This window comes from Malus domestica, chromosome 04 (assembly GCF_042453785.1).
Source record: "Malus domestica chromosome 04, GDT2T_hap1".
In the NCBI taxonomy this organism is placed as follows: Eukaryota; Viridiplantae; Streptophyta; class Magnoliopsida; order Rosales; family Rosaceae; genus Malus; species Malus domestica.
Window position 1 is genome coordinate 12520387 of NC_091664.1, and position 15574 is coordinate 12535960.

At 39.6% G+C, this 15574-nt stretch overlaps 1 long non-coding RNA gene across 1 annotated transcript; it reads left to right on the plus strand.

Moving 5' to 3' along the window:
• Window positions 1–12663: 12663 nt before the first annotated feature.
• Window positions 12664–13068, plus strand: LOC139195269 (uncharacterized). The gene is made up of 2 exons (XR_011579995.1): window positions 12664–12797; window positions 12931–13068. It is a non-coding gene; the product is annotated as an uncharacterized lncRNA (long non-coding RNA).
• The last annotated feature ends 2506 nt before the right edge of the window (window positions 13069–15574 follow it).

The following is a 15574-nucleotide window of genomic DNA, read 5'->3' on the forward strand; positions in this document are numbered from 1 at the left end:
AAGCTTCATGCCGCAGCAAGGAGGAAGGGAGATCCATTGATGCACCTGCTGTCCAAGTTGGAGCATTTTAGGTGTTTTCTTTCCTTTGATTTTAATGTCTAATTTTATGTATCTTTGCTTTGCGAGTATGAGGAACTAAACCCCCCTTGGCTAGGGGGGATTCAAAACCATGTTTATGCTTGCTATATGATTTGATTACTTCTAATTGCGTTTCATAAGTTGTGAATTCAATTTACTTATCTATGTGAATTAAAACTGGTTTGTGTATGTTGGTTAAGAGGGCCCGCTTAGTTTGCATGCATGAATTTGATGCTAGAATGTAAGGGAGTTTCACCTAATCGTTATGAACTTATATTCATAAGTAGTAAAAGTTGTTGATCACAATTGCGTTAAGTGAATTCTTGGCATAAGTTTCATGCGCTTTCATAGTTACAAGTGCCTCGTCAATACTTATGATTTCCATTGAACGTAATGATCTTTGATTGTATCTCTATTATGCGCTTCATGTAGGGAACTTTTGAGGAATAATTTGGTTGCGATGCGCTTTTTCCGTCCAATTCATTGATATAAGGGAAATCTGAAAGTTAATTTAAGCGGACCTAATTAACTTGGAGTGTTGAGTATTCATGGTTTATTGAATTGCAATTAGAAATCGTTTTGTATGCAAGTATAACATGTGTGGAGAAGAACCCCTTAGCTAGCCTTCCATCCATTCTCTTTCACCAAATTCGTTTTAAAATTTGCTCTAGTTTACAAAGTTTTGTTTTGTTTTTAAATTCGTCCAAAATCAATCCCCCTTTATTTTGTTGAGTCATAGTAGTTAGAAATCACTGTAGTTTGTGTTTTCAAGTGTCTTAAGTCAAGTTAAAACCAATTTTCGTCCAAGTTGTGTTTATTGTTCAAAACTGCCCAGATTGTGGTTTTAAGGCAGTTTTGAGTGTTTCTGGGCTGTTTTGAGTCTTTAGGTTTGTTTTAGTGTTTTAGAGTTTAGTTTTGCTTTCTTTGAGTCTAGTTTAGTGTTTTAAACTTGTTTTTACGTATTTGAGTCAGTTTTCAAGTGATTTAGCAATCCCTCATAATCCTCGGTCTAGAATGATCCCTACTTACATACTTTGCTACAATTGATAAAAAGAGGGTTTAATTTGAGTGCTAGTTAATATCATATCAGTCGGGCCCCTAAGGGGAGTGGATTGTAAGATCCCACATTGCCCAGGGGAGAGTGATCCTTATATGTATATTCTCATCCCTACCTAGCACAAGATCTTTTGGGAGCTCACTAGCTTCGCGTTCCGTAGGAACTCCGAAGTTAAGTGAGAAGGAGGCCAGAGCACTCCTAGGATGGGTGACCCACTGGGAAGTTGCTCGTGAGTTTCTAGAAACAAAACCGTGAGGGCGTGGTCGGGGCCCAAAGCGGACAATGTCGTGCTACGGTGGTGGAGTGGGCCCGGAAAGTGGTCTGTCCCGGGCCAGGATGTGACAAGCATGACATAGAAGATTAATATTATTTACATTGAAAACTTTAGGAAGACGTTTACATGCAAAAAAGATTACGACTGCAATATGAAAATTTTTCGTCGTGTATTGTTGGTTGAGGTAGTAGATGTCCCATGAACTGAGCTAGTAAAAGTTGTATTCAAGACAAATAAAATATCAAACGCGGTTTATTGTCTTTCATTTTAAATCATATGGTGTTGCATTTACTTCAATAAAAAAAAAGTTAAAACAGTTAAAAGTTATGATAGAAATTTAATTAGCAAAGCTACAACCCAGTGAGAGTTTGAATTTATAGATTAGATTCACTCACATAGAAACATTTACCTTAGCATTTGCTAACTCTGTATAAGTTATTCATGACGCGCAATTTAAAGCATTAGTCTTGAAACTATAAATCACGAACAACTTGTTAGAGCAGCAATATTAACAGGAATGGATATATTCATTGACAACGTTTAAAACGTAGAATCTTAAATGAGATAAAAACTGTACATTCACTAAAAACTAAAATCCCATATGAGATGAAACAATCAAAGAATCTACTCATATATAAATATGTGATCATGAATGAATGTAACAACCCGTTCCAATTTACTGTGCATATTTTTCCTCGAGCATGTAAAATGACATTCATGCCCTTGAGGCTTAGTGACGTGGATGTATGTATATAGTCTAAATTATTTTCTCGCCAATGTGATTAAGTTGAATTCGACGTCATGATAATGTGGAGGCAAGTTAGGGCCGAGCTGGGTGTGTAGGATAGATGTTATGAAGAATGGGGGGTTGGGTTGGTACTTTTGGACCCAATTGCATGGATCTTAAATTTGGTAGTCCAATTAGAGCTTGAGGTTGTTTTAGGTGATCAACTCTGTAAGCCACACACACACGTGCAACCTTCATCCTTCCTCCTTCTTTCTCGAACCCTCTTCCCCGTCCATACAGTCTGTACACACACACACACACACCCAACCATCTTCATCTTGCACACAGATTTAACTATTGGAGGTCATTTCCAAGTTCCTTGCAAGTTCAGGAACCTAATCATACCATTTGGTTGACGTAAGGACCTCGAGAACTCTGGAATCCGTGAGTTCTGAAGTGGTGTTCTGTAGCTCTGTGGTGATCGTGGTCATATTACGGAGTTTTAAAGTTTAAGGGAGCCTTAAAACTACTCCATAGAGACTTGGGGACAATTTTGGAGTGGTTTGGACATCGGGACACCTAGGTTTATCGAGTTGCAGACTTAGCTAGACTATCGAAGGATTTTCCGACTGTTTCCCGTCGGTTTTAGGTCTTCAAAGTGGTAAGAATATGTTCTACTAGTTCAGAGCTTCATTTTGGTATAAATTTCTTGATATTTGGTTGAAAAACGAGGAAGATATTAAGGTTTAAAGTTTTTCAAGAAACCGGCAACGCAGCAGCAACCGACGCCGGAGTCCGGCGAATCACCGGAGATATTCCGTCAACTTTGATGGATAATACTAACGGTGTCAGGTAAAGTTAACGGTATATACTATTATTTAATGGAATATTCCCTAACGCTGTTAGGGATTCCGTTTGTGTGCCAAGCACGTGCCTTGGCAGGCGCATGAGGGCACGTGGGACGTCAGAAAATTCTCCTAAAAATATAGGGATGCTCATGGTGTTGAGTAGGCCACGATGGTATATTCAAACACCTCAATTGAGCAACGTATGAGAAACTATTACACGATCTTGGTTATGTGCTTAAAATTGACATTAAAATAGTGGTTTCACATATAGGTAAGACGTTTTCGGAGGACGAGCGTAGCCAGGTGAGACTAAGGGGTTACGATCTAGCAACATACCAATGAGTGGGCTTTTGATTTTCTATATATACGTATATATGCTTTACGTTTTCCCAGAAATAGTTTTAAATGGTTTTTATGTTTTAAAATACCATGTCATAATTGCTTTATATTTTAGCATATGATTTAGTATAGTTTTGCATAATATTGCATGTTATTCCGGAGGCCAAGGTAAGTTCAGGTGAGTACACATTGTTGATATGATTACATAGCAGTTAGTGAGGAATTGTTGTGCGTAGAATTCATTGTCCTGCACCTCGGTATTAGTGCTCCGCTCGAGGCCAAGGCCTAGCCTTCACGTGATCGTTCACCTCTCGCACCACACGCTCACCTTGGATCCAAGACAGGTGCCAGCCTGTCGTACAGACCACATTAGGTGGTTCCGACTCGTAGGTGACTTGCGATACTTCGCACAGCCTTCACGTGATCGTAGCACTTGAGCGTATTTATTTACACCTAGCTTGTCGTATAGACCATATTAGGTGGTTCTGACTCGTGTGCAGGACTTGACTGATGAGTTATGGATTTAGTCATACAGGTCACCTTAGGTGACTCCGGCTGATATGTCGTTTTATATTGATTCATTTCACTTGACTTGCTTATGCATTGTGGAATTGATTGGCAAGGCATGAATGTGGGTTATGTTACTCTCAAGCATGGTTCTTGTATACGTACGTAGTACTATTTTTTGAGAAATTATACGTTTTTTACGATGAGGGGTTATTATTTTTGGGAAGAGAAATTGTTTTGAAAAGCTTTGTTTTTGCCCACTCACTTTCTGTTTTGCACCCCTCCAGGTTCTGGATAGAAGTTCTTGCTAGTGGCTCACGAGAACTTCACGGCGGTTCTGACAGACATCCATCAATGTAGGGTTTCTTTTATGATATGTATAATTAGTAATTAGACTTCTGGACTGCATTATGATACCTACATTCTGGTTGTGTATCTACACTATAAACACTTTCACTCGTACTTATATGCTAGTCTAGTGTAAATTAGTTAGTTGGTTTTTATTTACCCACATTTTGATATCACGTTCACTTCCGCACAGCGCACATGGCTACATCACCCTCACGTGACGGCCAGCATGCCTCGATTGGGGTGGGGATGTGTTAATGGATATTCAATATAAGCATAAAATTATTCTCTTAATTCTATGAAAATAACATAATAGAACTTTTAACGTACTAACCGTGTCCCTTTAACGTGGATATATTCAATGTTCACCTAGAAATAGTTGCTCTCAAAAAAAGGCAAACACTTTACTCCTAAGGATGTAACGAAAGTATTCCATATCTACCAAAATAATTATTTGTATTAAATACAAATTGAAGTTAATTAGATAAGAAGACAGTCATATATAGTTTCGTGTCATCTTTATCTTACTTGGAAAGTCTGATTCCCTTCTGAAATATCTCTATAACAAAGCAATTCAATCCTCTAGTAAAGAGAAAAAACCAAATTCTTTCCATCCCAAACAACAAGTAAATTACAACAATAGGATGAACTACAAAACGATAGAGGAAAGATTAAGAGCTTACCCTCGCAAAATCAAAGCTCACCAAAATGCTTATCCTAACCAGAGAATCGTACATAATAAATCTGCATCAACATGTAATCATAGAAAAAAAAATTTAAAATTTATAAATACCATCATTTCACTACAAATTTGAATAAATCCCGAAACGATACATTGGAATAATCTTTTAGGTCTTCCAATATTAATAGGTGGTGCGTGAATTATTTGACACACAAATTAAACCCTCTTTTTGACAATTGTAGTATAGATGTAAGTAGGGTATCGTTCTAGGCCGGGGATTAGGAGGGATTGCTAATCTATTAAAAATATTAAACAAGACTCAAGGACACAAAACTAGGCTAAAAACTCTAATAACTCGAAACACACTTAGAATGACTCAAAATAATGAAAACAATCAAATTAAACACTAGGAACTGAAATGGACGGAAATTAAATTAAAAGACTAACAATAAAGAAAACTAACTAAATAATATAATTTAACAATGGATGGGTGTTTGGTTTTGATGAAAAGTAAATTAAACTTAATTAAATTACAGAATTTACAAAAACATGAAATTAAAATGAAAAGATAAATGACGGACTAGCTAGAGGGTTCTTCTCCACACATGTTATACTTGCATACAAAATGATTTCCAGTTGTTCATTTAATAAATTTTGAATCTCAATACTCCAAATTAACCGTGAACAGCACTTTTTTAATCTTCAAGTTTTCCTTAAGTTATTGAATTGGACGGGAAAACACATACAACAATTCAAAACATTCTTCAAAAGTCCCCTACGTGAAAAGCACAATAGAGATACAATCAAAGATCATTAAACTTTGTGAAAACTATAAGCATTGACGAGGCATTCGTAACTATGAAAAGTATGATACTCTTGCCAAGAATTTACTTAACGTGATTGTGACTAGCAACCTTTACTACTTGTGAAAATAAGTTCATAACGATTAGGTGAAATTCACTTATATTCTAGCATCAAATTCATGCATGTAAATTAAGCGTGCACTCTCAACCAACATACACAAATCAGTTTTTATACGAACGGATAAGTAAATTGAAATCACAACTTATGAAATCACAACCGAAGGTAATCAATTCATATTACAAATATATTCATGGTTTTGAATTAACCTCTAGCCAAAATAAAATTTAATTACACATTATTAAAACAGAAATAAAATAGAAGTTTGGAAAGATTTAACCGAGAGCGAGAGTGTTTCTGCTTCCTGTGCGCTGACCTCCTTCGTTCTGCCTTCTTCTTGACCTCCACGTCAGCTCCTGGCTCCCACGCTGCTCTGACTTCTCCTCTCGTCTCACCCAGTCCGAGTCCTCCTCGGTTTTCTGCTGCAGCAAGGCAGCTGTCTGCTCCTCTTTCCTCTCCGCAGCTTCACGCTGCCCAAAGGGCAGCCCTCTGCCTTCCACCAATTCCCCATTTCACGTTTGACCTCTCTGCTCCTTTATGCCGTCTCAATGCACTAACTCCTTCCTTTTTTTTTATTTTTCTTCCAATCCGTGTCCTCCCGTAGTTGTCTCACAGTTGCCAAAGGCAGCCCACTCCTCTTCTTCTATTATTTTCCCTTTTTTCCTTGCGCCTGACTCCCATGTGGACTCCTGCTTTTTCTTTCTCTTCTTTTTTTTTTATCTTTTCCTTTATACTCTCTCCAGCTCACGCTTCATCCTCTCCCGCTGCCAAGGGCAGCGCTTTTGACTCCCCTCTGACTTCTCCAGCTGCCAAGACAGCACTCTTTGACCCCCTCTGCATTTCTGCGCTGTGCTCACCTGTCCATCCTTCTTTTTCTTTTTTTTTTTTATTCTTTCCCTCAGTCCCCTAGCTGTCTCTTGGATCCCTTTTTTTTTTCATTTGTTCCAGCTGCAAAGGTAGCTTCTTTATGTTTCTTTTCTTTACTCACCAACTGCAAAACACTTCAATTTTAGATATATCATATAATTTCTAATGCCATATAATTTCTAATGCATACCTAATAAATTTAGCCTAACTTCCATGACCTATAATCCGTGACATAATTCTACCAATAACCCATGACAAAATGAGAACGACTAAAGCAATTTTCGATGAATTTATTATTTAAAACTCATTTGTGCCATTTTTATTTTCTTTGCATAAACAAATCCTATAAACACAAAAATAACGTAAATAGCTCAAAATATAAGGAACTAACTAAGAAAAGACAGTGAATTCGAAGTAAAAATATATATAAATATGATCCGATCAATAGGGTAGAAATTCATAAGACAAAACACAACAATTCATTAAATTCAAAGTTGCACATATTTCTTATATACCTTGAATATCATGTTTTTTATATGATTGTGACTAAGACCTGATTTCTCTTTGATCAGCCTGGGCAACTCAGTTTTTTCAAAAACCTGCAATTATTATATAAAGTCAACACATTATATACATACAGGAAATTGCTAATGTTAAAATTTAATAATACAAAAGCAGCAAGTACCAAAAGATTATTCTCTACAGAAAACTCAAATAGATTAAATATCAAAATTCAAACACAAAGTCAGAGAAGAACATTATGATTATTGAGCTAGTATTGAATAATGAGTTCACCATATTTATAAATCAAGAAATGCAATCCACCATTAAAATTCTATTAATTAAACAGTTACCCCTATATTTTTTGCTAATGAGTCTGACTAAGTATAACCTATCTGCTTTGCTTCAACCACCACCTCACTAAAAGTGCGTCCTTCAGTGAAGTTGTTGAAGATAATACTCAAAGTTCCACTGCAACATCAAATGATAGAAGCAAGACTTGTGTTAAAAGTCATATTTTTTTTTGAGAAGAGTGTTAAAAGTCATATGATGTGTGCATTTGCAGACATTAAGATTTTACGTTCGCAAGAAAAGGAATCACTCCATTAAAAAGAGAGGAACTACTGATACTGCAGGTACATTAACCGGACCACTAATTTTAAATGACAACATATGCTCAAGTAAGCAAAGGACGAAAAGACAAAAAGAAGAAGTTATATACCGGTTTCAATGTCAGTGTCAGGGCCCTCTTAAACCTGGTTCCAGAATGAGGACAGTCCAACACTCTCGTAGTGACTAATACTTATTGTGACCTTCACCCGGTTTGTGGTGTAGCACTACACCAGCTCCTTTAGATGTGGCCACTGTTAAAAATTCTCCTCAAACTACAAAAACCTAATTCACCAAATAACCAAAAAGTGCTCACTTTTGAATTCTTACCTTCAAAAATCAAACTCATTAAAAGTTAGAAACATAGACCCACATCCCATTGCTTTGCAGTTTCTAAATTGTAATTCTTGGAATCTTTCAGCCTAAATAAACAAAAAGGGTAGATAAAACGAAGACCGAGAGTGAGACACATTACCTTGTTCTGCCGTTTGGTTGTGTATGGAGTGGAATAGCTGAAAATCGACCAAAAGTTGAAATTCAGTTTGGGTGAACTGGAAAATCAGAACTAATTTCCATAAATAAAAAAAGTATTGTGAACACGGAAATTCCTGCGATGAACGAGACAAGAAACACGTGTACAAAATAATATTTGTATTGATGATTTAGGGGTTACAATCTCTTCTACAAATTTAGCCTCTAATTCTATCTTTGCAATGGATGGATTTGATGTTGTTGGTCCAAAGGGCCGTCGGGGCTTGATCTTGGGATGAACAGTTGTGCAGATTTGTTGACGTCGTGGATCCAAAGGGCCGTCGGGGCTTGATCTAGGGATGAACGAATGATGAACGATGGACACTTTCTTCAAGGGCCGTCGGGGCTTGATCTTGAATCAGCGGAAGTTCTTCAAGGGCCGTTGGGGCTTGATTTTGAATGGGGATTTGACGAAGAACGAAGAGAGCTCTCTTGATCCTTCGGGATTTGCTTGGGAGCTTTTGAGTTTCAAAGCTTCAAGGTTGTGGTATGAAGTGAATTGGTTATGAATTGGTGTCCTCAAAATGAATGTCTTGGCCTCCTATTTATAGAATTCCAAAACTTGATTTTTTGGATTTAAATAATTAGATGAAATAAATCATTTCTGCCAGGTGTTGACACGTGTCCCGTTTGATGACTTTTTCGATTATTTTGATTTTTTCGTTTATTCACATGCTATGTGTAAAATTTATGTGACACATAAACATTGAAATTTTAATTATTGATCAACATTTATTTTACCGAAATTTCGATGTCTACAAATGCCCCCACTTCAAGGCGCGTCGTATACATGTGCTTGTCACATGTAGAAGATGCGTTTTGAAGTCCCTTACTGCAAATGTTGATTCAAGGGCCGTTGAGGCTTGATCTTGAACTGGGTTGGTGATTTCTTCAAGGGCCGTTGGGGCTTGATCTTAAACTTTGTTTGAAATTTCTTCAAAGGCCGTTGAGGCTTGATCTTGAAGGTTGAAATTGGACCACAAGGAGCTTCATGTGGTAGATGATCTTTTGCTTTGGTAGTGGGTGAATCGGCACGTATTTTGTTACGATTATTGACTTTCCACAGCTTTGATCTTGAACTGGTTCAAAGGATTTTCTGGTTTCCTCCAATTGTTGACTTTCCACAGCTTATTCTTGAACAGGATTGGAGGATTTTTTTTTTTTTTTTTTTTTTTTTTTGGTTTCCTCCAATTGTTGACTTTCCACAGACCGTTGCGCTTATTGACTTTCCACTGGCCATTAGTTCTTAAATTACCCGTAGGGAGTTCTTTCGCCTGGCAGAAGTGGTGGCAACCTTTTGCCTTTAAATGGTCTTCAAAGCATCACTTTTTAGTCACTCATCCGTGCTTGGCAGCTTCAGTGTAAAGAGCTAACACCGTATCAACTGTTTTGAAATATTTGCTGAGGAAATTCGAGATCCATCAACAGTTGAAGATGAGTACCCGAGAGCAACGCTAGGTAAGCAACCAGGCAAAGGTTCCTGGCAATCAGTTTATGATCGGACGTTTAATTTCAGGTTCCGACTGATTGCTTCCTTTCTCCTTGTTCTGCAGGCAAGAACAAGGGCAAAGGAAATGATAGGGAAAAAGCATGATATGAGATACCTTTGCTTTCAACCCCGATGATATGAGATACTTTTGCTTTTGAAGAAGTAGCGGATGATCAGCACATGTGTTTGTTGAGCTTGTCTCCACATGCTTCGATGCATCATTTTCATTCGCCTCTTCTGTTCTCCTGGCATATGTGGTATCTTCTCCAGAAGCATAAGATGTTGAGATAATGGGTACTTCGAGAGCAGTGCTAGGTGAGCAATCAAGAAAGATTCCAAGCAGTCGGTTCCTTACCAGGAGCTTGAGTGGAGGTTCCGACATATTGCTTTCTTTATCCTTGTCATCGTAGTGAAGAGGGAGGACAAAGAAAAGGATAGGGTGAAAGCATGCTATGAGATACTCTTGCTTTCAACCCCAGTGATATGAGATACCTTTGCTTTGATGTGATTTGGCTGAAGAAGCGTTTCCAGGGAGGAAGAAAACTGAGTTTTGGTTGCAGATGCCTTCGGCAAGGAAGAAGAATCAGGCTGGATGTGTGTCTTGCCATAGCGGATGGAGGTCGAATTATATGGTGAGCTCCCAACAGCAAGTGGCAGGGTGGATGTGCCTTGTCTCCCATGCTTTGTCGGCCAACAGTCGGGTAGGTGAGTATGATGGACTCCACACGTTTTCAACCTTGTTTTCAACCTTGTCAGTGATCTCTGGCAAAGTTGCACGTGATAGCCGAAAGCTGAAACTGCGTCTGAAAAGTGTTGACGGATTTTACGCAGGAAAATCCGGGTTTTGAAATTCGAGGAGTGGCGTTTTTTTTTTTTTTTTTTTTTTTTGAACAAGTGGTTGAGTTGCCTCTTCTTTTTAAAGAGGTGTCAATCATTTTCGACCCTCACGCTTTGAAGATTGCTCGCCTTTGAAAATCGTCCTTGCTGTATTTCTGAGATTTTTTACTCACTCCAACCCTTTTCTTTTACCATCTTTTTGAAAATGGCTAACCCATCTAACATTTGTTTAGATTTGAGTCTTAGCAGTGACGCAGGTGCACCGCGTCAGGGTAATATATGGCGCCCGTCCTTCTCATCTTCTAATGGCTCTCTTACAGTTGAAGACTCTGTAATGAGGGATGCAGCAACGGCTACGGTTGTAGCTAGAAACCTTATCACTCCTACAGATAATATGATACTTTCACAACGGTCCGATGAATTAGCTGTTCGAGAGTCCCAGGCTCTCAGTGTCCAGTGTGCGAACTCTGTTTCCAACATCAGCCAACGCTTACTTGTTCGAACTCGCCAAGTTGAATCATTGACAGCCGAGGTGGTAGTTCTTAATCAAGTGATCAGACAGCTGAAGTATGAGAATAGAGAATTGCATGTGCTTGCAAATAATTATTCGACGAGCATGAAAAGGAAGTTTGATCAGTTGCTGGACTCCGAAGGTCGGATTCAAAGTGACAATCAGAGATTTGTGGATGTATTCCAGAGGGACCTTTTGCCTTCGTCATCTGAAGTTTGACCAGGTGTTGAGGCTCCGAATAATCCATCCCAAACGCCTCCCTCTTCTAGGGTTCCGCCGAGTATTAAGGCTTCAAGTACTGAGGCTTCACATAAGTCGCCAAGTACCAAGGTTTCAAGTACCGAGGCTTCACATAAGTCGCCGAGTACTAAGGCTTCAAGTACTGAGGCTTCTCATGAGTGACATTCGTGAAGGTTTTTTTTTTTTTTTTTTTTTTTTACGCATTTGTAATTTCTTAGAGATATCAATGGACATGCTTTATTTTATTCAATATGTTGTGCTAAAACATATATCTGACTAAGATGTGTTACTCCTTTTTTTTATTTTTTATTTTTTATTTATTTATTTTTTTATTTAGATGGTACCTGATGTGCACTATTCTTTTACTCCCTATTTTTTAGAATGAAATTCGTCGTCTTCCCCCTGCTTTCTTCCTTTCAATTATTCTATCTCCACCACCTATTTCCTTTTTCATACTTGCGAATAGTAACGTACACCATGACCTGCCTTTCTTGTTTTTTTCTTTTTTTATCATTTCCTTTTGGATGGTGCCTGTCAATCACTTCTTTTCTTTGCTTTCGGTGGCTGGTCACCATTTGAAAACCTTTTTTTTTTTTTTTTTTTTTTTATATATATATGGTGCTTTGTAGGGATGGAACTCGACGGACGGTGAGCTGCAGTCGAGGCTTCATGACCGGCTAGTCGTTTGACGGCAGTTTATTGAAGTTCTTCGTTGTTGTTTGTCACGGACGGAGAGTAGGCCTTTGGGGGTGAGTTGACAAACTTTGGTTTTGTCAATCACATTCAAAAGCAGCAGCCATGGCGGAGGTGCAGAAGCAGCTGGAGCTTGAGGTAGAATGCAAGGCATTGAGCTTCACTACCGGCTAGTCGTTTGACGGCGGTTTATTGAAGTTCTTCGTCGTTGTTGTTTGTTACGGACGGAGAGAAGGCCTTTGGGTGTGAGTTGACAAAATTTGGTTTTGTCAATCTCATTCAAAGGCAGCAACCATGGCGGAGGTACAGAGGAAGAAGCTCCACCACTACCGCCCAATCCTTGCTTTACCTTACGAAACACAACTTTGTCAGCAATTGGAGACGCCTGTACATGCCCATGGCCATTTTGCATGTTATGATACTTGTATGAATATGCAACATTGAACAAGGTCTTTTTCAGAAAGCCGCCTCATGAAATCTTCTGTGTCAAGCCTGCGTAGATTCTGTCTAACACACGTGGAACATCACAGAAGATAGTCGGTTTTAACTCCCCAATGTCTTCAGTTAATAATTTGACATCCCTAAGCCCAAAACCCTATTTGGGCGCCAGTCCAGATAAATAACTCCTCAATCACCCGATCGAAGATATGTGCCAGGGGAAGAAATGAAAGATATACATCCTCCTCACTGAGCTGTTCATTTACATTCTCTAGCAAACGCTTCACCCCAGCCAGAAGAGTAATGATGCTTTCATTGGATATCAGTACTCCCTTGGGGTCACCAGTTGTTCCACTAGTATACATTATAGTGCAGATATCACTTTTCTTTTTTTTACTGGAAGGTCATACTCTTTATTCTCTCCCAATTGCAGAAATTCACTCCATGAATATAACGTCACTCCATACTGCCCAAGTGTTTCCTCTTGTTCAGGTGTAACATTACCAAAGCTCACAAGTGTCTTCAGATATTTTGCCGCACCAGGAAATGTTTTCAACAGCTCAGGTATCTTCTTTTCTTCAGCAAAAGCAATTGAAACTTCAGCATGGCATATGATAAATTCCACAGCACCAGCACCTAGAGTGTCATATAAAGGCACGCAACAGAGTCGATGAGCATTGCAAGCCTCCATGCTCTCTTGCCCCGAAACCGACTCTGCTTCTCTGGTTGTCCCTAATGAGGACAATTGGGAAGCCCCGTCGGGGACTATTGTCCGGTACTGGTCCGTCCGGTCAAACCGGCCATCACCGTCTGTGCCGCTTCCTACCGGTCGGACCTTCCCTCCACCGCCATTGTTCCCTCCTACGGATGTCGTCTTGCCGTTGTCGGTCACTGAAAACGACTTACTTGTGGAAGAATCAAATTGGGGGTTATCCAATTTATCGTTCTGAGTCTGAACTTCTTCCACTGAAATAGTCTCGATTGCACTGGCATACAACCCGGCGGGCGGAGCGGTGGAGAAGGAAGGACGATCGTCGAAACCATCGATTCGCTCGGTTTCACATTCCCCGCAGCCATTTTAGCAGAGAGAGTGAGACTTGTGAAGATGGGCTTTGAAAGCTGGGCCCGGTTTTGTAATTGGTGGACAAGGAAGGAGATGGGCCTGGTTTGATTTGGGTTTCTTCTTCTTGGAGCTGGATTTGGACAATAGGCTTTGGGCTTGGCCAACCTCCTTTTGATGGGCTTATTGCTGCTAGATAGAAGACATATATATATATATATATATGTATAAGGAATTTATTTTATTTTTTTATTTTTTTATTTTTTTATTTTTAAATACATAAACATATGTATTCATCATTTTTTTTTAAATAAAATTGACTTTCTTTAATAAAACATTTATTTATATTTTGATGTGACTGAACTTGAAATTGAATATTCAAGCTGCCTACGTACCCTTCCAAAGAAAGAGATCAAGTCAAAACGTAGTTCAAATACATTTTTTTTTTCTGATGATTTTGATGATGATTTTGCCGTACACAGTTTATGCTCTTGCGGGCCAGGAGCGGTTGGTGTTGCCTTTTATGCTCGTGCAGACCAGGAGCGTTGGTTTGTGCCTTTTAGGGGTAGTAGCGCTTCAAGAATCTTCCATTGATAGGGCCAATCTTCAAGCCGTCTTCTGCCATGATTAAGTAGGCGCCGTTGGTGTAAACCTCTTGTATTACGTATGGTCCATCCCACTTTGATGTGAACTTGCTTTTCGTCTTGTGAGTTGTGATGATAGGCCTACGCAATGCGAGGACGAGATCTCCAGTTTGGAAAGACCTTGGGCGGACCTTCTTGTTGAATGCCTTGGATAGCCGTGCTTGGTAGCATTCTAAGTGTTGTTGAGCTTCGAGCCTTCTTTCGTCGAGTGCTTCCAACTCTTGAAGGCGCAACTTTGCATTCTCATTCTCAGTCAAGCCTTCTTGTATAGCCATTCTCAGTGAGGGGATTTGACTTTCGAGCGGTAGAACAGCTTCCACGCCATATACAAGAGAATAAGGCGTAGCTTGGGTAGGAGTCCTATGTGTCGTCCGATATGCCCAAAGTGCTTCGCTTATTCTTTCGTGCCAGTCTCTCTTTGTTCGGCCGATCACTTTCTTTAAGAGATTGCACAATGTTTTGTTGAATGCTTCTGCAAGACCGTTGGCCGGGGCATGATACATGGAAGACTTATGCTGCTTGAACTTGTATTTCTCACATAGCTCATCCACGAGTCGGTTGGAGAATTGCTTTCCGTTGTCAGTGATGATGTAGCGAGGCATTCCATATCGGTGGATGATGTGCTCCTTGATGAAACGGACGACCGTTTCCTTCTTTACTTCCCTTAGGGGTATGGCTTCAGCCCACTTGGAGAAGTAATCTGTTGCAGCTAGGATGTAAGCTTCTCATGCAGATGATTTTGGAGTAATTGGTCCTACGACGTCCAATCCCCATGCATCGAATGGCCATAAAGCAGCTGTAGGATGTAATGGCTCAGGTGGTTGGTGTATGAAGTTTGCGTGGAATTGGCAGGCTTGGCACCTTTTGGCATATTCCAGGCAGTCCTGCACCATGCTTGGCCAGTAGTAGCCCATTCTTTTGAGCTGGAAATGTAGCTTTGGTCCAGATTGATGTGCCCCGCATACACCTGAGTGTGCTTCTTCCATGGCTTGATTAACTTCTTCCTCACCTAGGCATCTCAGAAGTACTCCTTCGAAAGAGCGTCGGTAGAGTGTTTCTTTGTAATAAAGGAAGCGAGGTGCTCGTCGACGTATTTCGGAGCGGTGTCTAGGATCATCTGGAAGTTTTCCATGTTCTAAGTAATCGATCAGCGGTTGTCTCCACTCTTCAACATCGACTGGAAGTACTGAGATGACATTTGTATCATCTAGTAGCATTTCAGTGACGAGGGGGATCACCCATCTTTGGCAGACTGGCACGTCTGCAGCTTCATCTTCTCCTAATGTCATGCTTGAGGCTAGGTTAGCAAGAGCGTCTGCCATTTGATTTTCTTTTCTTGGCAGATGCTCTAGTGTCACAGTCTCAAACTCTTG